Genomic DNA, 21,713 nt, shown 5'->3' with positions numbered 1-21,713 from the left:
AAGAATCTACACTGGGGCATGCTCGCAAAAGGCTAAGCCTTTTTTTTCCCTTTATTACTTCATGGGCTGAGGGTGTTGGCGGCAAGACTTGCATTTGTTGCCCATCCTTAATTGCCCTCGAATTAAGAGGCTTGCAGGGCTATTTGAGAGGGCAATTAAGAATGACTAACATTACCTTGGGTCTGGAGTCATGTGTAAATCGGACCAGGTGAGGATAGCAAGTTTTTCCTTCCCTACTGAACCAGATGGGACAACTGTTTCATAGTTGTCATTATCTATTTTAATTTATTATTTGAATTCAAAACCCACCATCTGCTGGGATTTGAACCAATGTTCCCGGAGCACTAGCCTAGGCTACTAGTCCAGTAACAACATCATTACATTCACTGCTGCCCCTGAGGGGAAACATGTTCAATTAGAGGGATGTGAACCGTTAGAAGTTCTCTACACCTAAGGATAATGGGTGTTCAGTCATTGAGTGCATTCAATACTGAGGATTTTTTTTGGACAATGAGTGAATCGAGGAAGGTAAGCATAAGGCAAAAAGTGTTGACATAGAGGATAGGCTGTGATGTTTAGAACAATAGAGCAGACATGAGGAGATGTTGGTCTACTCTTGCTTCAACCAGGAATGTGTGGCTCTGGAGCCTCTGCTGAAATTCCAAACAGGTTGCTTTCATCTGTAAAGAGTGGAGGTGACTTTCATTTGCCAAAAGTACACTCCTTTCCTTTAGCAAGGGTGGCTTGAAATTTGGCAATCAGAGGAGAACCTCAGTGACTCAATGATGCTCAATGCTGGTGCAGTTTTCAGATGGGTTGTGTTGTCATCTCGGATGTATCCTTGGAGGTTTCAACACATCACGTGCCACCTCCCATGTTCCCCCGTACTCCTCCTACTGGTTGGTCAACAGCTCAATCTGCATGCCACACTGTCTTCCCACAAGTGATTGGCCAGTGAGCAGACACCTCATGGCAATACTGAATGATTCTTGATTATCAAGATGCCTTTGTGTTACCTTAACTGTTAGCAAAGGTGGCTTTAACACTGACTTCACAGCCCACAATGGCTTAAGGCATCTGGTCAAACATGGGCAAGGAAGCGTCCTGCTAATTCCTACTTATTGCTTGCCCTCAGCTGATGAATCAGTGCTCCTGCATGTTGGACACTACTTGGAGAATCACAGAGGAGTCAGGGTATAGAACTAACACTACAGAGGACTTCAATCAGGTCCATCATCAGGTTGGCTGTGTAGCTTCTCAACACAATAAATTGGCCGAGTCCTGAAGGAGTTATCACAGAATAGAATCCCGACTGTGTGGAAACAGGCCATTCGACCCAACAAGTCCATCTGCCAAACTGTTCCTCTGGCGAAAGAACCAACAACAGACAAAACAAAAACGGAAATTGTCCTCACCAATCTGCTTGTCACAGATGCAGCTGCCCCCAACAGTATTAGTCAGAGAGAACAACGTCCAGTTCTGGTGGAAATAAAATGCCATTTTCATACTGAGGTCACCCTTCAGCGTGTTTACCAGCATGCTGGATGGAACAGGTTCACAATAGATTTGAAGAAGTGACATATCAGCCTCGAAACGTTAACCCTGTTTCTCGTTCCACAGTTGCTGCCAGCCCTTGTTGAGTTTCTCCAGCAATTTCTGAGCTTATTTCAGGATTCCAGCATCCGCAGTATTTTGCGTTTATCAGAACAGATTTAACAGCTCAGAACTGGGTATCCATAAATTCCTGTTGGCCATTACTGTCCAGCCCAGTGATCGACACAGGTTCAATGGGTAATGTAGGTGAACATTGCAGTAGCAGCATCAGAATACTTAAAAGAGAGGTGCCAACATCATTAAGCTACTACAGGGGGATAATTGTATGATAAACTACAGACGCTATGGACAGAGTTAAGCCAGAGCTGCTGATGTAATGTTCTCTCTGAGCAAAGTGAGCTCCTGCACAGACCATACACAGGTCAGTCCCTTTTAAGTTAATGCACAACATCACAAAAAAAATTAAAGGATACATTGGTGCCAAGTAGATGACCCACTGTGATTTCCTTCTGAGATTCCCACCATTATAGAATCATCACATGAGGTGGCTGAAAGAATTGACTGAGTACACTGGATACAGCACACACAATTGGTCCTGGCAAGATTGTGGCAATGGTACCTTGTGCTCCAAAACTAGTCATACACCTCACCAAGCCATTCCAGTGGCACAGTGGCTCAGTGGTTAGTACTGCTGCCTCATAGCGCCAGGGACCTGGGTTCAATTCTAGCCTTAAGCAACTGTCTGCGTGGAGTTTGCATATTCTCCCCATGTCTGCGTGGGTTTGCTCTGGTTTCCTCCCACAGTCCAAAAATGTGCAGGCTAGGTAGATTGGCCATTGAAAATTGCCCATAGTGTTGAGGGATGTGTAGATTAAGTGCGTTATAGGGGGATGGGTATGTGTGGGATGCTCTGAGAGTCAGTGTAGACTTGTTGTGCCGAAGAACCTGTTTCCACACTGTAGGGATTGAATGAACTGCAATACTGGCATCTTCCTGAAAAAGTTTTTGTTTAAAAATGCTCAGGTATGTCCTGACAATAAACAGCAGGACAAATCCAATCCTGTCATTCTCTCTCCAACATTGATCTCTCAATTACTAGCAAAGTATTGGAAGAGATTGTCAACAGGGTAATCGACTGATACTTACAATTCTCCCAATGCTCAGCTGAGTTCTTCGAGGATCACTCAATTCTTGATCTAACTATAGTTTTCCTTCAAATATTGACAAAAAAAAACTAAATTGAGGTGAGGTGAAAGTGATTGTCCTTGTTGACAAAGCAGCTTTTGACTCAGTAGCATCAAGGATGACACTTAAAATTGTAATCAATGAGAATAATGGGGAACTGTCCACTGGCTGGAGTCATACCTGGCACAAAAGAAGATGATTGTGGATGTTAGAAGTCAAAGTCATAAGTCACATGACACCAGGTTATAGTCCAACAGGGCTATTTAAAATCACAAGCATCCGAAGCACTGCTCCCTTATCAGGTTCACACATGAGCTTCACCTGACAAAGGAGCAGTTCTTTGAAAGCTTGTGAGTTTAAATAAACCTGTTGGACTATAATCTGGTGTCATGGAATTCTGACTTTGTCCACCCCAGTCCGACACAGGCACCTCCACATCATGCTCACCATCAACACCACAAACAATTAGAGGTTAATCATTTCATCTGCAGGTCATCCCTACGAGGGGTTCCTCAGGACAATATCCTAAGCTTACATATCTTCAGTTGCTACATCAATGGTTTTCATGCTATCATAAAGTCAGAAGTGGAAGTGTTTGCTAATGATTACACAGAATGTGGAGGTGCCGGTGTTGGATTGGGGTGGGTAAGGTCAGAAATCGCACGACACCAAGTTATATTCCAACAGTTTTATTTGAAAACACGAGTTTTTGGAGCTTCACTCCTTCTTCAGGTATTAGTGAGAGAGGTAGTATCAGACGCAGAATTGATAAGTAAAAGATCAAAGGGTCACACCACTGATGATGATGTATTAAGCAAGCCTAAGATGCTGTTAAATATTTAATCAGTTAGAAAGTTTTAATTGATTTATATATATATATAATATATATATATAAATCCTCAAATTCCTTTCAAGTCACTGTCCTGAGAGAACTAAAGATTTTGTCAGTGTGAAGAAGAGGTGATATTCTAGGTCAGACAATGCATGTTAGGTATAAAGCCTTATTTAGAATCTGTTTGTGCTTTGGTTTGGAGTCAGACTGGTTTTATTTCTAAAGTAGGAATTTATAAAATGCCACATTGACTGACTGTCTATAAATTGTGTGCTTTCTGAACAAAAAAGAATGTATCTGCATATACAATTTCACCCCATCACACACACACACAAACACACAGACACAAATCTATGGGCCGAAGCTCCGAAAGCTTGTGTTTTCAAATAAACCTGTTGGACCATAACCTGGTGTTGTGTGATCACACAGAGTTCAGTTCCATTTACAATCTCTCATATAATGACGTAGTCGTGACCACGTGCAGCCAGACTTTAGTTCAGGCTTGGGCTGATAAGTGGGCAAGAAATATTCAAGCTACTGAAAAGATCAGCTCAATTTATTTTCTTTCATTTTGATTGCAGACTAAATTGGGAAAGGGGACTGTTTTAAAACCAATGGCTGTGGAAGGAATTGCTGCACTTTTAAAAACAAATTCCTGAGACTATTTGTGCGTGGTGTTTGCCCTGTTGCTTTGATAAAGCAGTGGGTTAATCTGTACACTCACAGCTGGAACCAGCCGGTGTATGCTGACTGAGATTTGGTCAGCAACAAGTAGCTGATTGGTTTGTACAACTGGGACCAGTCATTGATGCCAAAGGTCATCAAAACTGTCTGATTGGTTTCAGGGAAGTTGTTCAGCTTGTGGGTGCGAACAATATAGTCAGAAGCTTTCATATTTCTGGAAGGGCAAGAAGTGTGTCTCCATACTCTTACAGTAAAAGTGCCTCAAACCAGAAGAAAGCCAGTTATTTTCTCCCATCAGTTGCAGTTACAAAGGGTTAACTGTGGATTAATGGTTTCAGTGCTGAAGGGAGAGAGTGATGATATCCTGCCCAATCTCTCTTCAAAGACTTTTACATCTCCCCCTCCTGGGGAACAATCTCATGCCTCAAGGATGCTCATCATCTGTAAATAGAAGGCCTGATCCTTTTGGATTACATAACTGAACAACCTTGCCAAATCATGAAATAATGTTTCCTTACAACTCATCAAACACTCTGCTGGCTTGGTTATGATGCAGAGTGACACTAACAGCATGGGTTCAATTCCTGAACTGGCTGAGGTTACCGTGAAGGACTCTCTTTCTCAAACCACTTCCCCTCGTCTGAGGCATGGTGACCCTCAGGTTAAACCACCACCAGTCATTGTTTCTCTCTAATGAGAGGGCAACAGTGTGGCCTGGTAAGACCATGGTAACTTTACCTTAGATTTCCAATCATCTATTTAACTATATGATGTGTGACATGTGTGCACCAGTTGGCTTTGGTGTTTGCAGGAATGTTTACAGCCTCTGTCCAACACCCTGTGTCTGGCTCAATAATTCAGTTGTTGTGGATTTGTCTAGATATTTTTCCAATCAACCTGTTCAAGGATGTCATCACATATCTCTGGAGCAAGTGGGACTGTTATGGACCAGACTAAACGCCTCAAAATATATTCAGAAGATAGCCCAGACCACAAAATTTTTTTTAAAGGCAAGTGTAAGTTTAAAGTTATGTCCCAATGCAGTTTCATTGGTCAAACTACCGCTCTTTTAGCAAAACACCCTTTATTCTTACACTACAGTTAAAATACAAGCAAAAGAAAGAAGAACTGGAATAACTTAATTGTATTAGAAAACTTAACAGAATAATTAATTATTTAATTACTAAATAGCAACCGTTCCAATATAGCAACATCCCATAAATACACCCTTGGCAAAGGCAAATTCAGTAAAATAGATTGTCTCACATGTGAATCTGGCAACAGGGAGAGAACCCAAATTTTTAGCTGGAGCAGGGAAAGGAAAAACAGCTTCCATATCAAGCTTCAAGACCCCAGCAACGGCTGAAAATTAAACTAAAATCCTGGTTCTGTGGGAGCTTGACCCCACCCCTTCAGGCTGCATCCATTGTTCCAACATTACATTAAAAAACCCAAGGCCTCTCAAGCTGTTTATTGGCTGGGAACAGACTGCTTGTCACTCACCTCTGTCTCAACCTCCCTTCATAAAAAAAACCAGGGCAAAACACATCTCTTAAAGCCATAATATCATCAGAGGATTTTGAATCCAGGCCCAGAGGTAGAAACACAACTGCTGAGCCACAAGAACACAATGGATTTAATGGGAAGGAAAGTATAATAACAGCTTCCGTTAATAAATTTAATCTGGCAATTGCCATTGTTTGTACCTTCTTGTTGGGGGGCTTTTAATACCACCTTGATTCCATTATATTGAACTTGGGAGAGTGTTGTCACTCAATAGCTGCTCTCATATTGACTGAAAATGGTGTTCTTTCCTGATTTAAATTCTCAGCTTGTAAAGTGGCATACTGACTGTTGAATCCAGTGCTTCATATCCATTTCCCATTAGAGAAACTCATGACAGAACACAACTTTATCATATAAAAAATACTGGGGAATAATCTCAAAGCAGACTTCAGTTGTGGTGAAACTTTGGGCATTGGTCCATAACTGGGGAGGTCTGTAACGCGTTGTACAATGTTGACATTCACTTTCCAAATCTCCAAGCCAATTTGGATTTATAAGGATACAAACAATAAAGTATCCAAGTCTCTGACCTCTCGCAGTCCAGAAATATTTTGAGACTTGCATGAATTAATCACATTATTCTGATAGCTTTTAGAGGAATCTGTGTTTTTTTTTAACCGATTTACATGTATAGTGATCTAGGCAATCTTAAAATTGATGCAGATTTATTTGATAAAGTTTACTATAGTGTAGAGGAAAAGGTTATTAAACCCCATGTAGAAAATATGCTGTCAGGAGACTTCTATGACCATTGAATCTCTAAAATGAAAGTATTAAAGGATTTGATAGATACTGAGAAACTATGTTCCCTGATGGGAGATTCCAAAGCAATGAGATATAACCACAAAATTGAAACTGGTGACTTCAAGGAGAGTTCAGGAAGTAACTTTTCACACATAGGGCACTGGATATCTGGAACTCTCACTTAAAAGGTTATGGATGCTCAAATAACAAAATTGTATTACAATAGGTTTTTGTTGGTATAATTGTCTGTCATTTGTTGGACATTTGGCTTTTTTTTAAACCATTTGTCATGGTCAACCATTACAATTAGTCAGTTTTACGCAAGAGTTTGGCTTAAACTTTCCTCAATTGTGGGCAGTCCCTCTAAAACTCTCCCTCCTAAAAATGTTTGTTGATAGTTAGTCTATAGTCCATCCATTGGAGACTTTAGTCAAATGTCATTCATATTCATAGAATCCTACAGTGTGAAAACAGGCCATTTGGCCCATCAAGTCCACACTGAACCTTAGAAGAGCTTCCCACCCAAACCCTCCCTTACCCTATCCCTGTAACCCTGCATTTCCCATGGCTAATCCACCTAGCCTGCACATCACTGGACACTGCGGGCAATTTAGCAACGCCAATCCACCTATTCTGCAAGTCTTTGTATTGTGGGAGGAAACCAGAGCACCCGGAGGAAACCCACGCAGACACAGGGAGAATGTGCAAACTCCACACAGACGGTCACCTGAGGGTGGAATTGAACCCAGGTCCTTGGCACTGTGAAGCAGCAGTGCTAACCACTGAGCCATGTCAATTGGCAAATGTGTAAATGATAACTGGGCAGGGCTTGTTTCTCCCCTATATATTCTGGCTGTATTGTCAATAATCAGGCAAGAGCATTCACCTTATTGAACTGGCTGTACACCACTGCACTGTCAGGTCCATGTACCATGTTCATGTGGTCATCTCAGTTTATAATCTTTCTCTGTATCTATGCTACCAAATTCTATTATACTTTTTATTTCAAAGACTTAATGGACATGACATACATTGATAGAGCATGTACTCTATGGGTTTAATGACCTTTTCTCCCCCTACACTCTATTATTCTTTTTAAAATTGGATCATGATGTGTTTCACTAGTGGGAAATGCATTCAACAATCAGGATTCCACTCCATTGAAAAAAAAGCAAGATGAGAAATTAAATCAGGAAAGATCACCTTTTGCCTCATCCTGGAGGACACGCATGGTAAAAAAAATTGAAAAAAGAAAACATCCTACAATTTGTCTGTTCCCACACAAGTGTTGCTCTGAACAGTGACAGAATGATGGCAACATGATAAGATACTCCCAACACACTGCATGTATTATCCAAACCACCACACAATGTGCTTGAACTTCAGATAACATTAGATTCCATGGAAATTTGTATCATTTGACATGCATGCAATCCAGCATTGTGTGGAGGGAGGGATATGCAAATTAGATCTGCAATACTTTTGCTGATCTCTTGTTTAAGGAAAGTACATATTGCAGATTTCCGGTCTTGACAAAACATCTGTCACCTGTGTTGTCGAATCTAATCCGGAGAACCGTCTAAAGATTGCAGTCATACCTCAGGGACTAGAAATGAGCTGGAAGAATAATGGCTGAGTGAAGACATCACCTTCAATGCTATCAGCAAGATTGTGCTCAATGCAGAAATCTGTTTCTAATTGAAGCCTCAGCTCCTGACAGGGATCCAAAGATAGTTTGCCCTCACAACCCAGAATTGCCAGTGAATTTGGTTGTTCGTCAAGTATAATCAAAGACGAGACCTTCTCACAGGAGAGTTTCCTTCCTCCCTTGCCTGCCCTGTTTCATCATTTCATAATCAGAAGTCACACAACACCAGGTTATAGTCCAACAGGTTTATTTGAAATCACAAGCTTTCAGAGTGCTGCTCCTTCATCAGGTGACAAAGAAGCAGCGCTCCAAAAGCTTGTGATTTCAAATAAACCTGTTGGCCTATAACCTGGTGACATGTGACTTCTGACTTTGTTCACCCTAGTCCAACACCAGCACTTTCAAATCATCAGTTCTTTGAAAGAACTCATTCATGACAAGGTGCCTTTGTCAGTGTTGGAACTCTTCACACATTGCACACTCTTAGACCTGGATGATCATGCAGTCGGAATCATTCCAGGGCCCATTTAGAAATGACAGGTGGGATCAGATTCGGAAACTCCCAGCAACTTTCACTGACACGTGACATATATGAAAGCAGTAAGCCCACACCCTGCTCTCCCGAACTGGCCACCTATTTTGTGGGAGGAGGCATCGCCTTCATCATTGTAAGTTTTCCTGGAGCTGGATCAGCTTCTAGGTGACTCATGACACATGGCCCCTTAAAGGAATTATGATCCGTTATCTGAATGCAGGAACTTTTAAAAGGTGAGTTCAAAAACCTCATGGTCCTTTGTTTCAATTCAACATGCACCTTCCATGTCCATTTAACCAGTATAACGAATGAGCCAATATCACATAACAAGAGATTAAATTATGAGGAGAATTTACCTGGGCTAGACTTGTGTTTCTTCTTGAAAATCAAGTATTAAGAAATAATCGAAATTGAGATTTTTAAAGATCTTAATAGCGTAGGCAGAGAGAAACTATTCTATCTGACGAAGAAGTCCAGAACAAGGCAGCAAAACTATTTAAAATTGGATCTGGAACATTCAAGGTAATGTCAGAAAGTACTTCTTCACACAAAACATTTTGAAAATCGGCAACTCTTCACCCCCAAAAAGTTGTAGAGGCTTGGGGGTCAATTGAAAATTTCAAAGCAGAGATTGAAATTTGGATGTCAAGTAAGGCCATTTAGGTCTATCAAACTACAGCAGGAAGATGAACTTGAAAGTACACATCAGTCTTTGTCCGAATGAAAGGTAGAGCTGCTGAATGGCCCACTCTAGTTCCTCTGGCCCTTCTTTCATTCTTCTGAAAACTATAGACATTTTAACAATCACCATCAGCTCACCTCAATCTTTACTTGCCTTTTTTTCAATATCACAAGTAAAATAATACAAGGACAATTGACTGTATCATGGTCTCTCAAAGTCTAAAACTCAGGCAGACTGACATATGCTTTGAACACGTAATTGGAGAGTGGTTTACAATGTTTATAAATAACAAGTGTCAACCTTGGAGCATTGGTTGTCTTAGCTTCTTGCTTTACAAGCTGTTACATAATTCCAGTAAATAGCTATCCAGCTGGAAGGTGTTAATTGGCACAGGATCAATTACATTCCCTTGGAATCTGTTGCACGGATCCACTTCTCTCCAGGGGCTATTTTCTAATTTCTTGTCTTGCTCAAAATGTTTAATTTTAAACCTCTGTCTCTGGTTACATGAACTGTGAGCCAAATTGCCGGCTTACATCTCCATTATCTTTGTCTCACTGGATTTAAAAGACCTGGATATAGTCAAATACTCTTGAGAGGCGTCCGAGTATTTGATTCATTTCAGATATTTAGCAGGTTGCTAGAGGCAAGTCAAGATGGAATACAGTGCGCTGAAACAGATTCCCATAAGACACAATAGCAAACTGCCACTGCTTGATTTTCCAGGGATTTTTGTTTTTAAGAATCCCTACAGCGTGGAAGCAGGCCATTCAGCCGATCAAGGCCACACCTACCCTCCAAAGAGTATCTCACACAGACCACCCCTTATCCTGCATTTCTCATGGTTAATCCACCCAACCTACACATCCCTGGACACTATGGGTAATTTAGCATGGCGAACCCACCTAACCTGCATATCTTTGGACTGTGGGAGGAAACCCATGCTGACATGGGGAAAATGTGCAAACTCCACACAGACAGTCATCTCAGGGTGGAATCCAGTCCCAGTCCCTGGTGCGCTGTGAGGCATCAGTGCTATACACTGAGCCACCGTGCCACCCCGAAACGTTGACTGTGCTTTGACCATTTTATGATTCTATGTTGAGAAGTCCATTTATTGAAGGCCGTTGCAGGCCCCTTCTAAGAGAAGCCTTCTCAAACAATTCTGTATCCCACAGAATAGCTATTGTGTGATCCCAAAGCATGCCCCGTCAAAGACTAATTCAAGGCTGAATATCCTCAAGAAATGCAGACCTAATCCTCCCACTTTCTCACCTGCATTGAGAAACAGGTGGTTGGCCAGTCTGTAGCCCTGGATGCTGTTCTGTCGATGGTATTCTGGTCTTCATTTGATCAGTGTTTGAAAGAGCAGCGTTTTCACTGGCTAACTGCAGCACTTTGAAAGCTTGGTAAGCACAGAGTACTTAATCAGACGATGCTTCCACATGGTCTATTACTGGACAATGCTCCAACAATGGGATAAGTTATGGAACAAGCAATATGCCTTGAGTAACAGGAGCGACTGTATTATCCTCTTCTCTCCCCCAGCTCACACAATGTACTTGAAATTGAGGAAACCCAGACCTGCCGAGAATAATTTATTGTGGATAAAAAGTTAATCTACTTTGAGATATTGTTCATTTTTTAACAGGAAACACATTTGATTTCTACAGTTTTTTTTTCAAAGTAGCCAGCTGGTGCAATTGGTTAGAACATATCCGTTTCCCTGTTGAGACCTACATTTGAATCTAGCTCAGACTAAAGGAGTTTCTGTTCTGTCCTAAACACAATGAACTTGGATGGTCTCAGATCCTTCTCTAATAATCATATGCGCTGCACTTAAGCCCTGAGAGCATTGGTGAAAAAACCCAAATAGGGCGGCTGATTTAGGAAATAAAAATGAAGCAGGTCTTCTGCTAATATTAAGCTCTAAAGGTAAGACGCCATGGTATCTACTCCAGTATAGAAACAAAAATTGCTGGAGAAACTCAGCAGGTCTGGCAGCATCAGAGGAGAGAGAAACAGAGTTAACGTGTTGAGTCTGGTGACCCTTCTTCAGAACTGGAAAGAGTTGGAAAATTGTGGTTTTTATGCTGTAGACAGAGGAGCAAGTGGAACAGATTGTGAGGCTGCCCAGAGTCAAAAAGGGTTGCTAATGGTGGTCAAGGAAAGACGGTGATGTAAAAAAGGTGTAAATGAAGGTGTGAAAGGGAGAAAATGGATTCATTGTGTTGAGAATAAAGTCAACAAGATACAACTCTTTGGGTGGCGGGTGTGTGTGTGTATGTGTGTGTGCGCGCGCCTGCGTGTGCACGTGCATGCCGGGGACAGTGGGGTTGTGGTGGTGGTGGGCTGGGCTTGGGGGGGGGGGGGGGTGGTGGTGTGCGGAATGTAAGGAAAGTTAAGGATACAGAAGTCATGACCTGAAGTTGTGGAATTAAATGTTGACCCCTAGAGGCTGTAAAGTGTCTCAGTGGAAAACAAGATCTTGTTCTTTGAGAGACAGTAGGAACTGCCGATGCTGGAGTCTGAGATAACAAAGTGTAGAACTGGTTGAACACAGCAGGCCAGGCAGCATCAGAGGAGCAAAGAAGGGTCCAGACCTGAAACGTCAGCTTTTCTGCTCCTCTGATGCTGCCTGGCCTCTTGTTCCTTGAGCTTGCCTTGTGCTTCATTGAAACACGGCAGCAGGCCCAGGGCAGAGAAGTTAGCATGTCAGTGTGGTGGTTTATCAAAATGGCAAGGTGAAGGCCAATCTCCCAGACACAGCTGAGGTGGTTTCTACATCTCCTGTCTAGATGTTGGAAAAGAAAATGAATGCAATACTTCTCCATTTCCAGGTTCAGAATGCATCAGAGAATGTCTTCCATTCATAATGAGACCCAGAAATCATCCACAGGAAATTTTAGTTTCAGGCCTGCTGCAGTGCTCCAGCAAGGATCAATGCAAGCTGGAGGAGCAACACCTCAACTTCCGCTTGGGGGGCCTTACAACCTACAGGACACAACACTGAATTTAACAATGTTAGAGTATAAAAGCCTCCCTCCACATCTACTATCTGCCCTACACCCAAGTTCCTGTCATAAAATGGGTTGCTATTAGCACAGCCAACACATTTTTGCCTACTCATAGTCCCCATTATTTCCTAACTTCTCTTCTTCCCTAGTTTACTATCAACAAGCTCTACCTACCCTTTCTTTTTCCTCTCTCTCTCTCTGGGCTCCATCTTCATTTATTCCACTCCTTTTCCTCCCAACACCCTGTCATCAGCATAAATACCACTCTTTCTGAGCTTCTCAGTTCCGAAGAAGGATCACTCAACTTGAAACGTTAACTGTGTTTTCTCTCTACCTGCTGAGTTTCTCTACAATTTCCGTCTTTCTTTGTTTCGGATCTCCAGCAGTTCTTTGTTTTATTTAACAAGCAGGTCGGTGTTTGAGTACATGCCTATGTTGTTTCTTCTCTGTTCTGTGAGTTATTAATTCAGCCTGGGTGTGGTGACTGAGAAACAGAAACTAAACCAAAAGCAAGAAGCTGGAAGCTTGAGGTGCAGACATTTTAAAAGCACTTGCCGAAAAAAACTTTTATTCAAAACATTCCCTGCACGATTCTGAGGCATAAGACTCAACAATGATCCACACAATTGTTCAAAGAAAGACAAAAAAAAACATACAACGGTGGCAATCTGAACTTCTTTGTTACGTACGACAATACAAAAAGTGCTGGAGGAGCTCAACAGATCTGGCAGCCTCGATGGAGACAGAAAGACTTAATATTTCAAGTCCAATATGACTTCTTCTGAATCCCTAACTCAAAACTTTAACTCTGTTTCTCTCTCCACAGATGCTGCCAGACCTGCTGAGTTTCTCCAGCAATTTCTGTTTTTGTTTCCAATCTTCAGTGTCTGCAGCTTTGCCTTAATTTATTTGTTGTGTGGCCTTTAGCAAACATACCAAAGTAGTATCAATTTAGGAAGGGCACCCACTAGGGAGGCCCAAGTACTTGCTGTTGAAACACAGCTTCCAAAATACATTGTGCTGTGTCTCAGCTATGTCTTAGCAATAAACAATGTGAGAAGATACCTGTCTATTAGGCAAGGTCAAGGGAAACCAAACTCATAAACAAGGAAAATCAGATCTCCAGTCCTACATAGGATATACAAATATAGTTCCGCACAGAAACAGGCCATTTAGTTCAACCAGTCCACGCTAGTGTTTATTCTCCACATTATCCATCAAAATCAATTAGCTTAACCTCTTATTCTCTTCTCCCTCCTCTGGTTATCCAGCCTTTCTTTAAAGCATCAACACTATTTGCTTCAACAAGTCCCAGTGGTAATAGTTCCACATTCTCACGAACCTTTGATTCTCTATTGGATTTTATTTTATATTCTAGTTGCATCTACAGTATAGAGATATATAACTATTATATGAATGGACCTCTAAGATTTCAAATCTAATGTTGATCTTGCTTTTTGAGCACCTTCTTTGCAGCCAAAACTTTATATTCCTCGCTTTGTTCAATCACCCTATGATCTTTAATACAGTATGATCTGCCTGTACTGCACACAAAACAAAACTTTCAACTGCACCCAGGTACATGTGACAATAATAAATCAAATCAAATTTCTATATTCTGGATTTACAGTTCCATTATAGACATAACTTTTCTCTAAGAAAGGGGATAAGGCTGATTGGAGGAACTACAGAGGGGTCTTCATGCTGTTCAACATGGGGAAGGTCATTGCAAGAATTCTGCTCAATCACCTCCTCCCATGGCTGAAGAGCTCCCCCTGGAGTCAATGAGAATTCCGTCCATCAAGTGGCGCAATGACTGATGTTCACACCAAGACATGTCCAGCAAAAGTGCAGACTCAGCAGCAACCTCTGTACAAAAGCCTTTGACTCTATTAACCAGGAGGCACTATGGTGTGTCCTCCAGTTGACCCTCAGAAATTCATTACCATCCTCCACCTGCTGCACAGCAGTATGCAAAATCTGATCCACCACTGACGCAATATTATTGCAAACTGGGATCAAGGAAGACTGCTACTGTGCCAAATACCTTCTCCATCTTTCTGGCTGTAACACCCACCTCATATCAATGAAGCTAATCCACAGGTTGAGCAAAAAACTGTTCAAACTGGATCATTTCCAGGTCAGAACCAAAACCATTCCAACCTAGATAATGCTTGCATACACGGAAGCTCAGAGACTGAGTTCCAAACCATTGTCAATGCTTTCACGGATGTGCATGAGAGAATGGGCACTTGGGTATACATCTAGAAGAGAAAGGTCCTTACCAATTCACTCTTGCCATGCAATACAGCCCCCCTGACTGTCAAGACCAGCAGCAGACAACATGGATTAATTCACATACCACAGAAGCCTCCTCTCAGCAGGGGTACACATCAACGATGGAAGCCAATGTTGTCACCAGTGCACCAGCTCAGCCTTTGGCCATCTGAGAAACAGAGTGTTTGACACCATCAAACCAGGCATCATGTTCATGGTCTACAGGACAAACATTCTACATGGTAGACTGTTTAATAAGATTAGATCACACGGAATCCATGAGGAGCTAGCCAATTGGATACAAAATTGGTTCGAAGGTAGGAGACAGAGAGTGGTGGTGGAGGATTGTTTTGTGGACAGGAGGCCTGCATGCAGTGCTGTGCTGCAAGGATCGGTGCTGAGTCTGCTGCTTTTCATCATTTATATAAATGATTTGGATGTGATCATAGGAGATATGGTTAGTAAATTTGCAGATGACACCAAAATAGGTGGTGTAGTAGACAGTGAAGAAGATTATCTCAGAGTACAACAGGGCCTTGATCAGGTGGGCTGATGAAGCTGAGAAGTGGCAGATGAAGTTTAATTCAGATAAACGTGAGGTGTTGCATTTTGGTTAAGGCATACCAGGGCAGTACTATACAGTTAATGGTAAGGGCCTGGGGAGTAATGCTGAACAGAGAAGTAGGGGTGTCAGTGCATAGTTCCTTGAAAGTGGAGTCACAGGTAGTCAGGGTGCTGAAGAAGGCATTTGGCATGCTTGCCTTCATTGGTCATAACATTGAGTGTAGGAGTTGGGATATCGTGTTATGGCTGCACAGGACATTGGTGAGGCCACTTTTGCTATACAGCGTACTATTCTGATCACCATTTTATAAGAAGGATGTTGTTAAACTTGAGAGGATGCAGAAAAGATTTACAAGGACATTGCTGGGCCTGGAGGGTTTGAGCTATAGGTAGAGGCTGAATAGGCTGGGGCTTTTTCCCCTGGAACGTCAGAGGCTGAGGGGCATGGATACAGTGAATAGTCAAGGTCTTTTTTCTACGGTTCAGGAGTCCAAAACTAGAGGGCATAGGTTTAAGGTGAGAGGGGAAAGGTTTAAAAAGGGCCTGAGGGGTAACTTTTTCCACACAGAGGGTGGTACCTGTATGGAATGAGCTGCCAGTAGTAGTAGTGGGGGCTGGTACAATTATAATATTTAAAAGGCATCTGGATGGGTATATGAATAGGAAGGGTTTAGAGGGATATGGACCGAATGCTGGCAAATGGGGCTACGTCAGATTGGGACCTCTGGTTGGTGCAGATGAGTTGGACTGAGGGGTATGTTTCCGCACTGTATGATTTTATGACTGTGTTAAGAGCCCTCCTGTATGCTTTGGAGACTTGAACAACATACAACAGACACCATAGATCACTTGGGAAATATCACCACGCAGGCCTCCACAATATCCTGCAAATCCACTGACAGGATAGGTTGTTCAATATCAGTGTCATCTTTCAGGCCAACATCCCAGCATCGAGGTACTGGTCAAGGTCAATCAGCTACATGGGTTTGACCAAATTGCTTACTCGCCTGCTAAGACTTCCAAAATGAGCTCTCTACCCTGAGTTTCAAGTGGTTACCAGGAGAGCAGGGTCAAGAACAATCTCTCTGAAAAGCTGAAAAGCTGCAAGATCTTCACCGACTCATGAAAACCTCTTGTCCATGACTATAGAAGAATCGTTCATGAAGGAACCAACAAAAACAGCCTCGCTGACAGGCCCAGGGGAGGCCAAATGTAAACAGTGAATCCAATAGTGGACTACTTAGTCACTACAGGATCCAAAACACAGAAGGTGGAAAGCAGCTTTTGGAGATTAGAAGTTTCCAGCAAAGCATCTGCTCATCTGAAAGATATTTCACTTCCACATGGAAGCCGGGCACACAATGGTGCAAAATTTCACAAAGTGTGGAGTTAAATGTTGAGACAACAGCCCACACCACTATGGTTTATATTTTGCCATCAGGCTCTCTTTAAAAATACCTTGGCTTATTGATCACTTACCTGCAATTGAATAGTTCAGAGATAAACACAACTTTTCTACTGTGGCTGGTGACAGGTTAAATCTTCTTGGAAGGCCTCGTGGTCTTAACGTCCTGTCCCTGAGAACACCCATACACTGTTAGTACTACTGGGATGGCTTTGTTCTAAACCATGGATGACTGTCTTTCTGAAATAAAGAGCAATGTGCAGACTGGCTGCTGGGTCTACTCAGGAATATCGCAAACAGCTGCTCCAACAGAAGTAGTAAAACTTCAACAGCTTCCCCTGCCAGAAATTGCCGTAACTCTTGCCTGAAAGAATAATGGAAGCTGTATCCTTTGCAATATTGGAAGAAAGGACTCTATTTGAGCACTTTGTACCTAAAATAGACTTTGCCTCCATTCATTAAATAACCAAGAAAGCAAAGCACTGGTTTCTGAAACATTTCAAGTGATCCCTCAACTTCCATCATCATCTGTAATATTGTTGCTTCTCATGGACTATTTTCCTGTTTGTTTAGTCATTAAAAACAAAACTGAGATGCTTGGATTCAGCCACACTGGTAACAGGATTCATAATAGGGAAGTCATCAACTGAGTATTGCCAATCACCAGATTACTGTGGTTGGGTGTATCTCAGAATATGAAGGAGATGGATCAAGGACATAATCGTGACTCAATGTCATCGCTGGAAAAGTTGACAGCAAAGGTAGCATGTGAAAACCACTCATATTGTGCACACACCAAAGTGTCTCGGGACTGATGAACAGCTTGCTGCATAAGCAGGCTGTGTTGAAAGAAAGAACCATTTGTATTTTCATGACCACTGGGTATCCCAAAGCATTTCACAGCTAATCATAGTTAAGATTACAAGGCAGGAAACATAGAAGTCAGTTTTGCACAGACCAAACTCCCATAAGCAACATGATAATGACTAGATAATCAGTTTTAACGATGTTGATTGATGGAGAAGTCAGGACACTGCAGAACTTCACTGCTCTTTGAAATTGTGCCATAGGGTCTTACATCCAAAGTAGGGAAACAGGCCATTGGTTAATATGTCATCAGACTTAGGTAGCTACAGCTGCAGCCCTCCCTCTGTACCACGCTGGAGTGTATCAGACATGATTATTGTGCTCAAGTCCTGGAGTGGGACGTGACTCAGTGACAAGAGCGCTACCCAACTGAGCCACAGTTCACCTGGCTGCAATGAAGTGAAAAAGCCATATTTACTTGAGTAATGTTTATTTAAATATTTTCTGAATAGGGATACCTGTTCTTTAGAAACAAAAAGAGGAATCTCCCACGACTGAGCTTGAAATAAGGTTGAATACAAGTTGAACTACACCTTTTAAGACTTTATGAACACTCTAATCTGAACGCTAGTGTTAATATCTGCTCAGATGTTGCTAGTGGGAGGAAATCCATCTGTACTGATCCGACCATAAAATCTCTACAGTGTGGAAGCGGGCTATTCGGCCCATCCAGTCCACTGTGAGCCTCCGAAGAGCATCCCACCGAGGCCCACCCTGTAACCTATCCCTGTAATCCTGCAGTTCTAATGGCTAATCCACCTAACCTTCACATCTTTGGACTGTGGGAGGAAACTAGAGCACCTGGAAGAAACCCAGACAGACTTGGGGAAAATGTGCAAACTCTATACAGACAGTCGCCCAAGACTGGAATCAAACTCAGATCCCTGGCACTGTCAGGTAGGGGTGTTAACGATTGTGTCACCGTGCTGCCCATAGACAAGATGGGGATTGAGTAAACAGTTGCTGGAAAGTAATTTAAGCTGAACTACATCTCATCATCAACAAAAGCAGTTTGCTGGAAAACTCTCATCTGTCCTAGAGTGCCTTCATCTGGTTCGTCTCCCAGCATCCAGCAGCTCCAACAGTTGACCATGGAATAGAACAGTGCTTTCTAACCAGGGTTTCAACAGACAGGTCAAAGGAATGTTTTATTTGTAGTCTTGAATTGAAGCTTTTGGTTTTCAATCTTGAGATCAGCAGATACCCGCAGGACCTCAGCTCCTTTAAATGCAATTATGCAACACTGTGCGGTTGGGCTGTTTTAGGCAAGGGATGGAGAAAGCAAGCTCTATCTCTAAAAGAGCTTAGAAGAGTATGGTCTGAGAATAGTTCCAAAAATTCTAGGATAAAGAAAGCAATTGCTTTTGAATAATTGAGATTGCAGAGCTTCCTAGTGTGTGATGGTAAAATGGATAGGCTAAAATTATTTTCTACTCAAATTACAGAAGTAGATAAGTCTCTAGCATCCTTCTTGATGCATCTACAAGTTCTTTCCATACTGAAAGGATGCGAACTTCAGTACACATGGACGAAACGCAAGTGCCTTCTAGCATTTGTTTTCTATTTATAAGTTAGGGAATATCAGAACTGCAGGTGTGCAAGGATCTGAGCACTGAACCATTCTCTTATAAGGAGACTTGATTACTTAATGCTTATTTTACAAGTGACTGCTGGTTTCGATTTTAACAAAAAATTTTCCCATTTTCTGCTGTTGCCCATTATCTGTGTTGGCCATCTCATTTCGTTTTTCTTATTCGCAAGTGAAGAAAACAATGGCACTTAATTGGCATCACAAATCAACATTTCTTTTATTTGGGACATCTGAAGTTCTCTTGTAGCTGAATGCAAAGCAGATGGTAATGTTACAGAGCTGTAGCTCTAATAAAATTTGAAAACCAAAAGCTTCAATTCAAGAATACAAATAAAACATTCCTTCGACCTGTCTGTTGAAACCCTGGTTAGAGAGCATTGTTCTATTCCATGGTCAACTGTTGGAGCTGCTATGCTGTAACATGGCAATCACAACACTATATATCTAGCTTGATGGAAGAAAACTTCTTCCATATTTTGTCTACTGCTTCCAAAATTGGAAGAAATTGTTTGATAGTGAAATCCTTCAAGATTAATTACCGTACAGCTGCTTATATAAAATCTGTGTTTTGTCTGAGTGTTGCATTGCTGCACAATTGTTAATTAATTATACTGATCATGAGAATGCATTTGCAAGGGTGGATATAGTGTCAACTGGGAGGACCAGCAGACAGAAGACCTGTATCTTGTTAACCAGGCAAAGTCTAAAATGTACATTTAAATTGTCTTACTATTTGAATTATATAAGTAACAGCTAACTTAACAGCATTACTACTGTATGCCCTCAAACCCTAAGTGTAAGGTAAAGTACTGGACAAGAAGTGTTTCTACAGACTACTTATGCAACATGAAGATCAAGACAGAATGTAAAAACATCGAGCTAAAAGTTTAGGACAGAATTGTTACGTAGCATTGAGCTAAGCAATCTGTTTGGAATGCCTTGTACAAAGGCAGTTCTATTTAAAATATTAAATCTTACGAAATGAAGGCCAGCAGGAAAATGCTATCGGGAATACACAGTTTAAGTCACCTTAATTAAGACAGGTGAGCTTTGGTTAGAGCAAGTCACATCCAGAACGATCATCATTTCCTGCAGTCTCAATAAGCTTGTAACACAGGAGTGTTGGGAACGGTTATGGAGAAGGCACCTAATAATTCCCTGGTGAATGCAGGTTTGTCCATCATCCACGAAACTTGTGATAGAGCACTTTCTGTGAAGGACACATCATAGAGATAGATCAATTATCCGACAGTTAAAGTGAGGACTTTGTTGTTTTGTGACAGAAGTTGAAATTACCATTCAATTAAAATAAAATCAATAAGATGTTCCAATTAATTTTTTTTTTAAATCACATACATGATTTACACTTAGGTAAAACTGGCTGAGTTGTGTTTTGCTAAGCTGGTTTAAATCAAATAATCTGTCTTTATTTAGCTTTTGGTTAGAGTCAAGCCTCTCAGCTTCCATTGACAGTGACAAAGAAACATTGCCATGTAAGAATATAATGGATTAGGATGTGTTGTAATGATTTGTCACTAACAACTCCTAATGTAGTATTCACAGCCTAGCAAGAAAGACTTCAAGAATGGGCTTGGCCATAATGAGCTGCCTGTGGAACCAGGAAGATCAAGTAGAAGATAACGATTGACATGATAATACCATAGGGCTACAGGCACCATGACAAGCAAACCCTGGAGTGATTCAATACCTGCAGAGGGGAGGGGGGAGTGCAGACAGAGGAGTTCGGGATTGGAGGGAAGAAATACACCAATAAGAGGCAAAGAAGGAAGATTTGGGTGGAATCCAAAGTGGCAGACACTCTCAAAAATCACAGATTAAGGATGTTTGAAGCACTTGCAAACCTGAATCCAAACAAACAAGGAAAATTGTCTTAAGGCTTTCGATGATTGCACCTTCAAAACATAAAAATGAATTTAGGAACCAAAATAATTCAAAGATCTTAAATTGAATGGAACGCACTCTTTATTACACAGGTATTGACAGACATCGAGTGCATTTTTTCAACAGGTGCATACAAGGCAACTGTAACTAGTAAATCCACAAATTACAATACCAATCATGCCACAAGCATATCAACTGACTGTACTACACTCAATCTGACATTTTATAGTTAGGTTTAGAAGTCCTGTAGTTTTTTTCACCACATTCTCAATGATTAAAAGCAAGACACTACTGAACTTCACCGGGAATATCTTCATTCGTGGAGATTTGCTGCAAGTCAGCCCAAGTAGCTGGCCCAAAGTCAAAATCAACTATAAATTTTAAATCACTGTACATATTTGCATTTTAAATCCAACTTCCACCACTTGCAGACTATATTAACTTAACCAAGGCAATCTCTGCAGGAAGAGAGTGTGACAGCTATCTGATTCAAAGTGCTAATGACAGGGATATGCTTAGCAGTAGGCCACTTACCGACTGACTCACTATCATGAATGAAGAACAAAAAGTACCATGTTCCGTTAGCTTCTTCAAACTTTTGCGTAACTGTGCGCACGAAAACTGTATAAAGGACAGGCTTCCCTTTTCCCCTCTCAAATT

The 21,713-nt window shown here is 41.5% G+C and overlaps 1 long non-coding RNA gene across 1 annotated transcript; it reads right to left on the bottom strand.

Annotated features, from left to right (window-relative positions):
- Positions 1-10,425: 10,425 nt before the first annotated feature.
- Positions 10,426-21,707, bottom strand: LOC125481569. The gene is made up of 3 exons (XR_007261388.1): positions 20,181-21,707; positions 14,810-14,893; positions 10,426-11,014 (listed from the first exon to the last, which is right to left on the bottom strand). It is a non-coding gene; the product is annotated as an uncharacterized LOC125481569 (long non-coding RNA).
- Between the last annotated feature and the right edge of the window lie 6 nt (positions 21,708-21,713).

The sequence above is a fragment of the Rhincodon typus genome, unplaced genomic scaffold (genome assembly GCF_021869965.1).
Source record: "Rhincodon typus isolate 14 unplaced genomic scaffold, sRhiTyp1.1 hic_rhity00002614, whole genome shotgun sequence".
Classification (NCBI taxonomy): Eukaryota; Metazoa; Chordata; class Chondrichthyes; order Orectolobiformes; family Rhincodontidae; genus Rhincodon; species Rhincodon typus.
Note: the sequence above shows the minus strand (reverse complement) of the source record. Positions and strands in the feature narration are given on the sequence as shown.